The sequence below is a fragment of the Gopherus evgoodei genome, chromosome 3 (assembly GCF_007399415.2).
Source record: "Gopherus evgoodei ecotype Sinaloan lineage chromosome 3, rGopEvg1_v1.p, whole genome shotgun sequence".
Classification (NCBI taxonomy): domain Eukaryota; kingdom Metazoa; phylum Chordata; order Testudines; family Testudinidae; genus Gopherus; species Gopherus evgoodei.
This window is the reverse complement of record NC_044324.1, coordinates 97,856,523-97,868,528: the sequence shown is the minus strand read 5'-3', so window position 1 is coordinate 97,868,528 and position 12,006 is coordinate 97,856,523. Positions and strand designations below refer to the sequence as shown.

Sequence of the window (12,006 nt, the reverse complement as noted above, 5' to 3'; positions counted from 1 at the left end):
CAGTGCAAATTGTGACAGATACGGCAATTTCCTGCAATATCTGTAGGAGATCTTACTGAATTAAGTTTCATTGTGGCCAGGGATTGTATACAATTCCATGGGGGAGGGTGACCACAGCCTTCCAAGAACTAAGAACAATGTGTGTGTGTGTGGGGGGGGGGGTGATTAGGTAAATTTATTCAGGTTGTAACACTTGCAGAGAAGTACCACCATATGGAGAGGCTCTTATATATTCAAACTGGATTCTCTGGGGACCAACAGACAAAGAAAGGTTGTTTGGATAAACAGCCTTGGTTTTAACTGACTCGGGGTCTTCTTTCTGATCCAGCAAATGGACAGAACCTTAGGGAAGGACTGGAAGGACTGACTCCTGCCAGAGCCCCTGCTGAAAGTGAGTTGTGGGAAGGGGCTAATTGCTGGTTTTTAATATGCTTGTAGGTTCTCGTATTGTTTTTAATATGTTTTCTGTCAAATGTTTTCACTTTAAGAATAAATGTGCTTGCTTTGAAAGATCTAGGTGGTAACTTGTAATGGTGGGCTTACATTGTTCATAGACTTTCAAGAGTAAGCAAAGTGCAGGCGCTGGCTGTTAGGCAGTCTAGCTTGCTGGGGAACTTATACTATATGCAGGGAACTATGCAGCCTCAAAAAACCATGGTCAGGAAGAAGAGAGAGATATAGCTGAGGAGCCAGGAGTCTAGAGTGGGTACCTTTGCTGGACTACACAGGAGGAATACCGATGCAGTTGCCCTGAACTGTGACACAAATCACTAAGAAAAAACAAAAATGTGTAACAAAAGCATATCTCATGAACTATTACTATATTCCATATCCAGTCCTTTCCCTGCAACATGACTCTGTCATCTGTTATTAACCTAATATAGGGTGTGATACTTCAAAATGATGAGTACTTTGAGTTCCCATTGATGTTTCTGACCTCATGGGGGCAGCACATGGTAGGATTGACCTCTTAGAGCAGTGGTCCCTAACCTTTTCATGTGGCGGGTGCCAGATGAAAGACCGTGGCAGTGGTGGAGCATCCGCCGAAATGCCGCTGAGTTTCTGCAGCATTTTGGCGGCAATGCCTCTCGATGACGTCGCTTGTCAGCGGCAAGCGGCGTCATCGAGAGGCATCGCCGCCGAAATTCAATGGCATTTTGGCGGATGCTCCACCGCTGGTCAGGATGCAGGTGCGTTTAGATGTCCCTGCAGGCGCAATGGCGCCCGTGGGCACCGTGTTGGGGACCCCTGACTTAGAGAGTGAACTCTAGTATAAAATTCCATGCACAATGACGTCATTGTAGAAATAATCCATAATAAATAATATAATACATTTCATGTATCTGCTGGTGTGTTGAGGAATGCTTTGAAGTAATTGTCTAATGGAAAATAAAACCAGAAAATATTTGAATTGTTTGAATTTATTTATGCTATTTTATATATACAATTAATATTTTCATATTTTTAAAATAATGTCTCATGCCGTTATATGCCTGGGTTAAAATAAAAATCATTAGATGCAGCAGTGATAATGAGAAGGTCAAGGTTTAGTTGTGATTTTAATCTTTCATTAACCTCTTTAGAGGATAGTTCTTGGGCTGCAGCAGTACATCTCAAACCTTTTTTAAACCAAATCTCTCTGTGCCACAAAGATGAATAGATGGCAAGCACAGTGCAGGTGGAGCGTGCAGTAGTCTCTCGTTTGAAAAATGTGCACATTTTAAAATGCTCAGGAAGTCCCAAGTCTGCAGTGACATTTCTATTCGTCCCCTCTTTTGACAAGTCCTAGGTTTGCATTGTGTGTCATGCCTAATGGCGATCTCAGCTCCTTGCAGGTGGTGTTTCAAAGTATCGCTAGTGTAGCTCCCGTGATATCAGTGCTTTAGAGCATTAATCAAGAAGAAACTTTAATACTAAGAAAACATTTTCATATTATTAACTTTACAATAATATTAAATGGAATGTTCCACTTCTTTGTATATAATGTATGTATTCAACTCACTTCATAGTGACTTCTTTTGAAGATGCTTATTCCTTGTCTCACATACAAACTATGAAACACAAGCAAAGCTAATAGACACAACTGCAAATGGCTTTGGTTTTCTTGGTAAATATTGCAAGGTTGTGTGTGTGTGCATGTTTTGAAATAAAATGAAATAATTCTCCTTATAGCAATATGACTCATATAGTTGCACAAATTCAAAAATTTATAAAACTTAATATCTGTCAATGAAAAAGCAAAGAATATTTTATCGAGTTGCCACATATTAGGCATAATTCCAAAATAATTGACTCATGCTTAAGGGTGTAAACCAAAATCTAATTCTTGTTCGTTAGGAAGAAATTTTCCTGGGGAATGGCAGGGCCATCCCTACCCATATGCAAAGTATGCAGCTGCGTAGGGCATCAGAAAACCTGGGGCACCAAATTTCCTGGTGCTCTATGCAGCTGTTTGCTGCTTCAGCCCCTGCTCCGCCTCTTCCACATGGCCCCCGCCCCGCTCCGCTCCAGTCCCGCCTCTTCCCACTCCTACTCCTCTCCAGCCCTGCCCTCACTCCACCCCTTCCCAAAAGCCCCACCCCTGCTCTGCCTCCTGACCTGCCTCTTCCTGCCCCTGCTCCACCCCAACCTCATCCTCACTCCATCCAGCTCTTCCCCTGAGGACTGCAGGAGGGGTCGGGCTCCCTGCACTCACTGGTGGTGGTAGGTAGAGCGACTCATCCCCAGCCTGCTCCACAGGGAGCCAGGGGAGCAGAGCAGGCTGGGTCTGGGTCACTCCACTTCCCGGAGGGACATGGTATCTAATAATTGATGAATTCAGCACTTCTGCACCTTCACTGCAACCCAGACAAAATACTGGATTGGATAGACCACTGGTCTGAGCCATTATTGCAGTTCCTGGTTTACCAATTTTGGTTGGATGTATTCCTGGAGGTTTCATCAATCTTTATTTAATGACGATTAATTTTTAATTTTTGAAGACTCCAGAGAAATCCTGGAGGGTTGGCAACCCTATATGTCCCTGTGTTCCTAAGAAATACCTAGGTTCACTTTGTCCTATAACCTGAAAAATACGTCGTCATATTCTCCACACATAAAAAAGTAACCATATACCTTTAGGCTGAATGACTCACGTTAAAAGACCAACAAAAACAATAAAGAGCAAAAGTAAGCTCTTTGGGGCAGGAATTGTGTTTTAATGATGTGTGTGTCCATTGCCTTGCATAATGGAGGCTGCATTCCAGAACGGGGTGTCTAGGCACTCTCACAATATAGTTAATAATAAAGCAGAAGGTCTCCATGAGATTTACCCCAGCAATGAATTTCACCCAGTGTGTTTTTTCCATGACAGAAGAAACAATTTGATTGCACTGTCTCAAATTGAATTAAAAATAATAAGATAATTACACCCTGTTGGGTTTTTCCCGCCTTTTGTAGCTGTATGTCACCTGTGGTACTGATCTGATAAAAGAGTATGCCTGCATGGATTCATTTACCAGTCTCATATTGCACCATAGTGATGGCAGCCATAACACCACCATTAATTTTCATTTTTTTTAGTTCACAGAACTGTCGTTCTAGATTCAGTGTAGATTTTTTTTCCTATTTATAACTGAGGACAGATTTCAAATTCATTGTTACCTAAATTGTCTTTCCAAAGCACACAGCTTTCAATTATTAAAAGATTCACAGGCAGCTCTGTTTAAGCAGCTGTTGTGGCTAACAGTTTCTCTTTTGACAAGCCCTAATATTTGTCTGAAAAGGGAAGAGCAGTTTATTCATGAACATTAGTTCTAAACGTGAAAATTTAGCAAATTCAATAGTTTTTTAAGTCAATGTGAATGCTCTCTGGGAAGCTTCTTTTTCAACTCAAAGGCTCAATTATTACCAGTTAGGAAGAAGGCTTCGTTTCTTTTGAGATACAATTTTGTAAATTTAAAAAAATTTCAGTTTGCTTCTTGTTATCTTTTCTGAATTAGAGCTTCCTGCATTTCACCAATATCTGTGGTGTATGTGTTTAAGGGACCACTTGATACAAGTTATACAAACCCTGTAGATTAACACAAAATATTTTTGAATTCACAAATGCTCCTACCAGTCCATAAATTCCAAATTGCACCTGAATCTAAATCTCTACTCTATAATTGTCTGCCCTCTTAAGATAGACAACATTTTTAAAATTTATCTGGTACAATAAGATGCAATCAGATTAACAAAAGACTAGTGTTTAGCACAAACAATGAACATGTGCGGGAAAGCAAGACTAGATTTAAGTATGCCCCATCCATGCCTTAGTTAGATATGTGATGAAGTAATTTCAATATACTGTACATGGAAGATTAGATGTTCACTAGAGATGGTCAGAAATTAAATTAAAAATTAATATTAAAAGAAGGACATTTTTGCTGAAAATGTCTACATTTTTCCATATTTTTTTGATCAGTTGTAATGCTATACTAGAAAAATGTAATGAACATAAAACAAGAAATCTTAGGTTAGTATACATCACCTTTCTTGTACTGCTATAACTCTATCAGTTAGAATCCAATATAGTTAAAATAGTACAAAAACTGGATAGGCAAGCCCTGGAGAAGGGCAAAAGAAAGATCTCTGTTAATGTCTGAACTTGATGTCTTCAGATAATCCTACAAACATTAACTAGCTGGTCAAAGATTTTTGAAACTCACAACTTCAACAACTTTTTTGGAGAAATTTCAAATTTTGATGAGGAAAGTGTTAAAATGTTCAACATTTTCAATGAAATGTTTACAAAAAATTTGAAATTTTTTTTACTTTTTTCATGAAAATTTTAAATAAAATTAGGGAACAGTCTTTTGTGAGAATTTAAAATCTGTTTCAGACCAGCTCTATTATTAATTTTAGGCAAAATCTACACTTGTCCAGGATTCATATTAGGTGCAGGACCAGAGGAGTAGTACCGTACATGGGAGAAAATGTAGAGAGATTTTTTTTCTGCTCTTCTCTCATATTGAACTGACACTTCCATGCAAGTTTAGAGCCTGAAAAACAGGGCCACCAAGAGGATTCAGGAGGCCTGGGGTCTTCGGCGGGGAGCCCCCACTCCGGCAGTAATTTGGCGGTGGGGGTCCTTCCACTCTGGAATCCGCTGCCAAAGTGCCCTCAAGACCTGCAACGGAGGCCCCCCGCCACCGAATTGCCGCCGAAGATCAAGCACTTTGGCAGCATGTCCCACTTCGGCAGTAATTCGGCAGCGGGGGGTCCTTCCACCCTGAAGCGGAAGGACTCCCCGCCGCCAAATTGCCACTGAAGACCCAGAGTGGAAGAAGCTCCGGGGCCCCAGCCCTGCGAGAGTTTTCTGGGGCCCCCAGAGTGACTGAAGGACCCTGCTCCAGGGGCCCTGAAAAACTCTCATGGGGGCCCCTGTGGGGCCCAGGGCCTGGGGCAAATTGTCCCACGTCCCCACCCCCCGGCGGCCCTGCTGAGAAACTAACAACTAAGACAGTCTCTGCTTACAAAGCACTTTTCAATGGCAGATATCAATAATATTGCATCCATTAAAACTATGTTAAAAGAATGTTAAGGTTGCAAACTCAAGTTAGGAAGTGCCAGAACTGAGGTTGCCTGTGAATTAATCCAATTCTCCAGAGTAGAATTCAGCTTCTTAACTAGACTACTGTTTCTCTTCCTATAGTGCTCTGCCACATTCACTGAACACTTTCCAACTTTTGCAACAAATGAGGCAGAAGGCCTACAGACAATAGCCGCATTCACTACACAAATAGAGCTGGTCAAGAATTTTCTAGTAAAGAGTTTTTACATCAAAAAATGCAAATTCATCTAAACTGAAACTATTAATGGGAAAGGGTTGGTTTTGATGAACTCCTTATTCAAAATAAATAAATAAATCAGTTTTGAAATTGTCAAAACATTCCATTTTGTCATTTTCAAAACAAAATGTTTTGTGTTTTGCTTCAACATGACTTTTTGTTTCAAAATTGTTAATTATACTAACTTTTGCTTTTTTAAATGTTGAACTCAAAATGCAAGGCTTTTAAGGTATTAAAATAAAACATTTTGATAGAACTGATCCCCCAAAATTTTCAGATTATCTGTTCATGAACATTTTCAAGATTTCAACTTTTCATCCCAGTTTGGGATGGTGTGTTTGTTTGTTTGTTTGTTTTGTTTTTTAATATTGAACCTTCTGTCAGGATAAGAAAAATGTTTCCCATCCAGCTCTGCGCACAACACTGATTCATTCTATGAGCACCATCTATCCTGTGAACTGCATGAGGAAGGGATCCTGTGGAAAAAATAGTAAGTGATCATGTAATTAAAGACTGTATCATAATGCATATGCACAAGGAGGTCAAATTAAGGTTGTATGGTCAACCTTAATTCTGGCATATCCTAACTTTGAAGTGCTTGAATCCCAGCTCTAGAGTCATTTGCAACCTTAATGTTCTTTCAACAAGTATATTAATGTAGTTTCCTAATTTAAAAAAAATAAATAAAAATTGAATTTTGTTCACCTGGAACTATATCAACCCCCAGCTTGGGTCATCAGCCTAGTTCAGACCCTTATGTCTACCACTTGTACTAACGTAGTAATTGGTGGCTGCAGAAGGCTGTTATCCCGTATGTAGACCATTCACTAGAGAAGAGATGACATACATATTTTGCCAGATGATTTCACAGCTATTTGCTGACAGCAAAGGAATGTAGAGACTGAGGACTAATACATTCTGTAAAGGAGTGCTCTCTGGAGATTATAGACCCTCCTGCGCATGCCCCTAGCCTGTCTCTCTCCCCCTCTGCTCCGATCTATAAAACTCCCATCCCAGTTCTTGCCTTCCTCCTCCTGTGCATCTATTCACCACCTCCCTCACAGTTCCTCCTCCTCCACTTATCCTACCCACTGGCTTCTGCATCCCCTTCTCACCCTGCTCCCCCCCCCCCACCCACACACATACATTTTTCAGGAAGAAAACCAAGGATGAAATCCTGACTGCATTGAAGTCAAAGACAGAACTCCTGTTGATTTCCATGGTGTCAGGATTTCTCTCAGAGAGATCACAGGCTCCTGAAAGATGTTGAGTGATCTCTAGTCTCACTGACTTCAGTAGGAGCTGAACAGATAAAACGCCTCTTCTCCAACCAGAGGAAGGAGCCCCTGGGTGTGGGCATGACAGCTGTAAGTCTGCCTCTCACAGACACCTTTGCAAGACCTGATGTAGGGGGTATGCCAAGAGTGGGGCTGGGGGCAAGAGTGGGCCATAACATCTAACACTGAGGAGACTCCAGTCAGTGTGGCAGCCCATAGGAAGAGACCCCCAGGGATGTCTAACTTATCCCGAGGCATCTCCACCCCAGGGGAAACAGCCCAGAATCAGGAGGGCACAAAGATGGCGTATAGGAGGGGTTCTTAAACTGGGGGTCGGGACCCATCAGGGGGTTGCGAGGTTATTACATGGGGGGTCGCAAGCTGTCAGTCTCCACCTCAAACCCCGCTTTGCATCTAGCATATATAGTGATGTTAAATATATAAAAATGTGTTTTTATTTATAAGGTGGGGGAAGTCACACTCAAGGGTTTGCTATGTGAAAGAGGTCACCAGTACAAAAGTTTGAGAACTACTGGCATATAGCTACCTTACCTGTGGGCACAGCAAAGCATTTCACTCTTTGCCAGCCTGAATCATGTTCCCATATGTATGTGAAACTGCAATTTTGTGTGTACACAAGTGGATCCAGTTCTTTCTTTCCTACAATACAAATACATCATATGACTGTACTATATCCCTTATTCCGATAGGTTTAGGATATCATTTATTTTCTAGTCCCTGTCTTTGCATTTTGCTAACAAACATCAGTTATAATGCAGAGTTTATTCCTCTGACAAATACTAGATTACTTTCTTTTTGGTAGAAAAAAAATTAAAATATTCTAAATTTGAATAAGCTCAGGCAGCTGAAATTTGAAAAATGTGAAGGAGTTTTACAGACCAAATAGTCTGACTTATCACTCAGCTGTAAAAGGTCATTTGAAACAGAAAGTTGTGTATATTATTTAAAGTTTTATAGATTTGTTGTTTCCTAAGGCCATTCTAATTTCACATATTTCAGGATTCCGTGCTGTTTGCCGGAATTTTCTCAATGCCACAGTCTTATGGATTTGTTAAAAATATTACACAAATAGTAAAAACTGAAGAAATTGATATGGGAAAGTCAGAGGATTCTGGGCTGGTGGGGAAAAATGGTGAGGATCAGTTGCAATAAACAAAGGCAAACTTTAATTTCTGTAGACTTCAAAAATATGTCAGAGGTTTGAACTATTGTATTGTCTTTGAAGTCTAAGAAAGGTCTGTCAATCACAATTTTAATTCAAAAGTGGTCCTTATAAAATATCAGTGTAAGGCAAGGTGACTTTAAAGGTTCAGATACCACTTTTTTTTTAACATAAAATGTAACGCATTTAATTTTGATTTTAGATTCTCTATTCTTGTGAGCTCCAGTACATTTTCCCTTAATCAAGCATCTTCTAAATGATGATAAGGAGGTTTTTCAGTTCAGGGGATTGTTTTTTTGTTCTGAATATAATAAGTAAAGCCCTGGATTCACCACTGATAGTGGGGCATAGGAATACCATTATTACTGTTTATTTGTAGTAAGTAGCACATAGAGGCCCCAAACACCATCAAGACCCCAACATGCAAGATGCTGTACAAAATCATAGTAAAAGGGAGTTCTTGCCCTCAGTAATTTACAGTCTAAGATCCTGCTGTATCCTGCAAAAACTTACACATGTAATTAACTATTGACTTCAGTGAAACTGCTCACATGCAAAAGACTTTGCACGATCAGTCTATCCCCATTTTACAGATAAGGAATAACTTCCCCAAGCTAATACAGAAAGACTGTGACAGAGCCAGGAATTCAACAGAGTATCTGTGAGTCACACGTCAATGCTTTTACCTCTCAATGCCATCCTTTCTCTCAGTGCAAAAAGAGAACATACCATCAAATATTCATAGTGATTTTTTTTTAATTCCTCAGCTAATAGGAAGTACGATTGCCATAAAAGTGACCTTCATCTTCAAAGGCACAGTGCTGTTCCAATACCAGAGTGGCCTCCACAGGAAAGTATTAGGTCATGCCCTGGACACAATAGAGTCAAGAACTATAAGGCTTTTGCAAAGGACCTGTGTTATAATATAGAAGTCAAAATGAAGCAGTGTATTTTTAGTATCAGTGGTTAGTATGAAGATTGTTGGAGATGATGAACTCATTTGTGAGCTGGCCTATACACTCATTCAGAGATGTAAGGGGGCAAAACGTGTCCTTCTCACTGATTTCTGGAAACCCTCAGTGTGAGTCACATTACCAGGATGGGTGGGGAGAATGGCTCCCAAAGGACCATTACTCCCTCTCCTGCACTGGTGAGCAAGGAGTTGGTGGGTGGGTAAGGGCAGGAAGTGGGTGGAGCCTTGGCTTCATTCCCCCTTGTCATAACCTATTCCCAGATTTGGACCTTAGCGTCCAAAATATGGGGGTTAGCATGAAAACCTCCAAGCTTAGTTACCAGCTTGGACCTGGTAAAGATGCCACCACCCAAAAAATTAGAGTGTTTTGGGGCACTCTGGTCCCCCCAAAAACCTTCCCTGGGGACCCCAAGACCCAAATTCCTTGAATCTCACAACAAAGGGGAATAAACCATTTCCCTTCCCTTCTCCCTTCCAGGTGTTCCCTCCCTGGGTTCCTGGAGAGATACACAGAAGCAAGCTCCGTGAATCTAAACAGAGGGATTCCACCCTCTCTCTTTCCAGTCCTGGAAAACACAAGCACCGAGAGAGAGCCAAGCTCCCCCCCACCCCCCTCCTTCACCCAGAGGGAATGCAAAGTCAGGCTACTAAATCTAACACACACAGATTTCCCCCTGACTTCTTCCTCCCACCAATTCCCTGGTGAGCTACAGACTCAATTCCCTGGAGTTCCCCACCAAAGAAAATCTCCCACAGGTCTTAAAAAGAAAGCTTTATATAAAAAGAAAGAAAAAATACATAAAAATGGTCTCTCTGTATTAAGGTGACAAATACAGGGTCAATTGCTTAAAAGAAATATGAATAAACAGCCTTATTCAAAAGAACACAATTCAAAACACTCCAGCAACTATACCATGTAAATACAAAATAAAACACCATATAAATCACTATCTTATATTTTGTACTTACAACTGGAAAACAGAAAATTAGAAAGCAGGAGACAGAAATCCTCTCATAGCTGAGAAAGAGTACAGGCAGAAGACCAGAACAAAGGACTCACACACAAACTTCCCTCCATCCAGATTTGAAAAAGTCTTGTTTCCTGATTGGTCCTCTGGTCAGGTGTTTCAGGTTACTCCTTTCCAGGTAAAAGAACATTAACCCTTAGCTATCTGTTTATGACACCCCTAACACACTAGCAGCACAGCTTAGCTGAAGGGAGATTAGGGAGAAGTAAGGTGGGCCAAGGAAAGGGCTGCTGGAACTTACTTCCCCTGTGGCGTGAAGGGATAGCACAGTAGATTGCACGGTGCAAATTTAGCCCTGTGTGATTTGGTAGTAAGTTCTATTTCTTTAGGCCTGGGGATTCCTCACTGTCCTTAGTAGCATGTGTGTCAATTTTCATAGCTGCTTCCTTTTTTTTTTTTTCAATAAGTTTTCTGCTTTGAGCTTTTTTGATTGGAAAATTTCAATCTTTCCCCAGCAATGTCACTGGGGATCTAAAATGACCTTGATAAAACATGTTAGCATCAGGTGAATAATTCTTTTCCAGTGGCTTTCAAACTTATATATACTTTTTCTGCTTGCCTGTAGATACTAGAATCTCCTCTAAAAAGCTTTTCCCCTGGAAAAACCCATGCAGTCCCGCAAAAGATGGCTCCAGAATACACACAAAGGTACTGATTCTACTCTCACATTGGTTCTCAACAAAGGTAACTTCATTGATTTCAACTGAGTTGCTCCTAACTTACACTAGTGTTAGAGCTGAATCAGGTACCTAACATTATGTTTACGCCTTTTTGTAAAAATTTTATCTAAACATATTTTCAATAAAAAGGGGAACGTTACTGGTAAAAATGTTCATGATTGTTTTTCACGTAAACTTGGTCTTGTCATGTTTATTTACGCTTTCTCTCTGCTCTTATTTAGACAAGAGCTGGTAAAAAAAAATCCATTTTGAAAAATGTGGGTTTTTTTCAAAATTTCCATAGATTTTTTTTCCAGTTTTCTGAAGAAAATCTCAATAAATAAGTAAATAAATAAATGAATAAATAAAAGGGTATTGGTTTTCATCAAAAAAGCAGTAAATTTCAAATGAAACAAAAATTTTCTGTAAAACTTTTTATTTAGAAAAAAGGCCATTTTTCATCAAAAAAATTGAATGATTTTTTTCTCATGTTCTAGTCCAAATATCTATCTGTGTACAAGGATGTAGGAGATATTGCTCAAATATACACTTACCTGTCCCACAAAGCAGGTAAGTGCACCCAAGTACTTATACAAATAAGTTATTTCATCTAATATTTGAAATAGTTTGCTTTTGTTCTGTGAGCAATGCATTTAGCATAGAGTGATAATGAGGATCTGCTCAAGCTTTGCATGTGGATCTTAGCCCCTTTTCACCAAATTATGTCCACCCCATACATTTTCCCCCCTTTATGCCTCAATCTCACTTGCAGATGGTTGGTTTCTGTTGTCTTTTTCCCAGTCACATCACAGTAATTGTTTGGCATGTAGTAGTTTTCTAGTGTATTGTCAGATATCTATCTGAAGTTCCTTCAAAAATTTGGCCCCATTTCTGTGTGTGTGTGTGTGTGTGAGAGAGAGAGAGAGATAAACAGATAGCTAAGGGTTAATGTCTCTTTTACCTGTAAAGGGTTAACAAACAGGGAACCAAACACCTGACCAGGGGACCAATCAGGAAACAAGATACTTTCAAATCTCGGTGGAGGGAAGCCTTTGTTTGTGTTTTTGGGGTTTGGC

The 12,006-nt window shown here is 40.2% G+C and overlaps 1 protein-coding gene across 4 annotated transcripts in view; it reads left to right on the top strand.

The window, feature by feature from the left end:
• Positions 1-12,006, top strand: part of HS3ST5 (heparan sulfate-glucosamine 3-sulfotransferase 5) — a 273,078-nt gene that overhangs the window by 212,837 nt on the left and 48,235 nt on the right. The window contains exons 1-3 of one of the 4 annotated variants that reach the window (XM_030556156.1): positions 277-391; positions 10,837-10,919; positions 11,428-11,500. The exons of 1 other annotated variant lie outside the window; for it this stretch is intronic. The gene's annotated coding sequence lies outside the window, so the exon portion shown is untranslated. Of the gene's footprint in view, positions 1-276; positions 392-6,214; positions 6,301-10,836; positions 10,920-11,427; positions 11,501-12,006 lie in introns of those variants that run through there. 2 more of the 4 variants (XM_030556158.1, XM_030556159.1) reach the window with 2 other exon arrangements.